Raw genomic sequence first — 2,769 nt, forward strand, 5'->3', positions numbered from 1 at the left:
GGCATGGCCTTGAAGAAGATCCGTGGGCTTTCTCTACCTTCGTTTCTTCAACTGGAACATGATTGTAAGCTGGAAAGTAGTTTATGCCCCCCAAGACATGGAAACCCTTGTTTCTCAACTCTGTCTTCCTCCTGAAAGGTTTCTTTCTTTCTTTTAAATTTGTCTATTTTTTGACAGGCTTGGACTCATGTGACATAACCTCAAACTTACCACATAGCTGAGAAAGGCTTTGAATTCTTGACAATGATTTTTCTAATAAAGTACCCATCATCAATTCCAGGTCTTAAAGATCCCACATTCTAAAAGAATGCCCTATAAAATCCATTCTAGGACCCCAGGTTTGAATTAATCCTTTACTTTGTGGGATGGGTAACTGAGCATTTGTTATAGATAGGCATGAGACAATTCTTGCCCTTTATACACAAGGACACTGATGCTAGGGAGATCAGTTCAGATTCTTAGGCCTTGTAACTAAGAACACCAGTCAGTCTAGGTAGGAGTGTACAGGACTTATCTAACCTGTGTCAAGGCCCTGGGTTCAATTCCCAAAATTGCCAAAAGAAAAAACTAGAACACTAGATGCTGGAAGGCATGTTACATGCCTTTAATCTCAGTTCTCAGGGGGAAGAGGAGGGAAGATTCTGTGAGCTCAAGGCTAGCCTGGTCTACATACACATAAATTTTTAAATGAAAAATGTACAAAGCTTTAAAATGGTATTCTTTGCATCAATATACCTTGAATACATAGCTATCTTTATTTACTTACTACTATTTTTTTTTACTATTTTTGGAAGACAGGGTCTCAATATGTATCTCTGGATGGCCTGGAACTCTATATAGACTAGGCTGGTCTCAAATTCATACAGGTCTACTTGCCTCTGCCTCCCAAATGCTGGGACTGAGCTACCATGACCTACTGGTATTCTCATCATTTATAAGTGCTACCAGCACATACAACATCAAACACTTGTGGAGATTTCTTCAAAATGTATGTTTGCCTGGTGGTGGTGAATGCCTGTAGTCCCAGCACTTGAGAGGCAACGGCAGGTGGATCTCTGTGAGTTCCAGGCCAGCCTGGTCTAGAATTCCAGGACAGCTAAAGAAAGCTACACTGAGAAACTCAGTCCCTAAGAGGAAAGTATGGAGAATCATTTGCTTTGGGTAGAGGAATAGCTTTCTGCTGATAGGAGGCTCAAATGATGAATGATGGCCCATAAGAAGTCTTATCACTGATTTTACACACAATTTGAACAACTCTTACTTGATGTAGGTTTCCTTAAAGATTGAGTGGAATAAAGTGTGCAATTACTTTATGAATCTTTTTTTGTTTTGTTTTGCTTTGTTGTTTTTTTGAGACAGGGTTTCTCTTTATAGCCCAGGCTGTCCTGGAACTCACCCTGTAGACCAGGCTGGCCTTGAACTCAGGAATCCACCTGCCTCCGCCTCCCAGTGCTGAGATTAAAGGCATTCGCAACCACTGCCCGGCTACTTTATGACTCTTAACACAGCTGGAGTTTCAGATGGATAGCTAGAAGTGCTTAGCTGGGTGGTGAGAATGTTGGCTCTCCTGGCTATGGGGATATGCCATGAGCTTTCATTATGTCATGTAACTGAAAGCCATTGGTAACTGAAGCCATTGTTGCCATGGGAAGCAATGACAATTTGAATGAGGTAATTTAAAGTGGACCATGGAAATCTGAGTGCGGTTGCCTGCTCAATACACAAGATCTTGTGTGTGTGTAGACCTTGTACTTGGATGGCAGGGGTCTGTTCCCTTCAGGGTAAACGACAAACAGGTAAGAAACTATGTCCTAATTTAATGGTGGAATGTTTTTAAAAATAAATTTCAGTACAGTGCCACAGAAGGAACAATTTAGTGACATTATCGTGTGATCATTCTAAAGATATTATTTGAATAGCATCATATTAGAGTAAAAAGAAAGTAGGGTGCTTTCTAGAACTTTGTTTTTCAATTTCTAAGACTCAGACATTATATACAATTTAAGAATTCCAAATCCTGTCAATATCATCTGTTCAAGGTTTATTTCCAGTGATCTTACAACCCCAAGCCCGGTCGTAGTTACTTGTCACGAACCCCAATCACATACATTTAAAAAAAAATGTCCACATCCTTTTCTATAATAAGTGAAGGAGAGTATGTAGTATAAAATTGCACAGGGCTGGTGTCCTGAACAGAAACCTAGTCTGGGTTTTTTCTCACAGGCGTGACCTCTGCTCCAAGCACGTAATTGCTAGAGGGAGGAACAAGTGTCAGCCCAAAGGAAAACCCTATTAGGGAATTTTTTTTTTCCCCTTTCTTTTTAAACCGATCACTTTTGGGGAGGAGTCAAAGTCCTCGCCAGGAGAGTACCATCTTGTTCCCCCAACACCGGCCACCTCACCCCTCAGCCCTTTCCCAAAGCCCTCCTGGGAAGAACTTCCCCTGATCACCCCGGGTTCCACCCGGCTCAGTGATCCCCCAATCCCGCCGGGCTGCCTCGGCTCCGCCCGGCGCCGGGTCCCCAGGCCACGCCGGGGTCGCTCGGGGCTCCGGGGCCGCGGCCCCCAGGTGCTGCGGGGGAGGGGCGCGGGGCGGGGCGGAGAGGAGGAGTGGCGCGGAGCGTGTGCGGCCGGGGAAGCCATTGCCTGGTTAATAGTTGCTGTTGCTGCACTTCCGCTTCTCTCCCAGCGAGAGCGAGACACGAGTGGCCAGGCCCAGCCGCAGCCGCAGCAGCAGCCGCGGCGGCGGCACGAAGCAGCCAGACACAA

Source organism: Grammomys surdaster, unplaced genomic scaffold, assembly GCF_004785775.1.
Source record: "Grammomys surdaster isolate TR1022 unplaced genomic scaffold, NIH_TR_1.0 126546, whole genome shotgun sequence".
In the NCBI taxonomy this organism is placed as follows: domain Eukaryota; kingdom Metazoa; phylum Chordata; class Mammalia; order Rodentia; family Muridae; genus Grammomys; species Grammomys surdaster.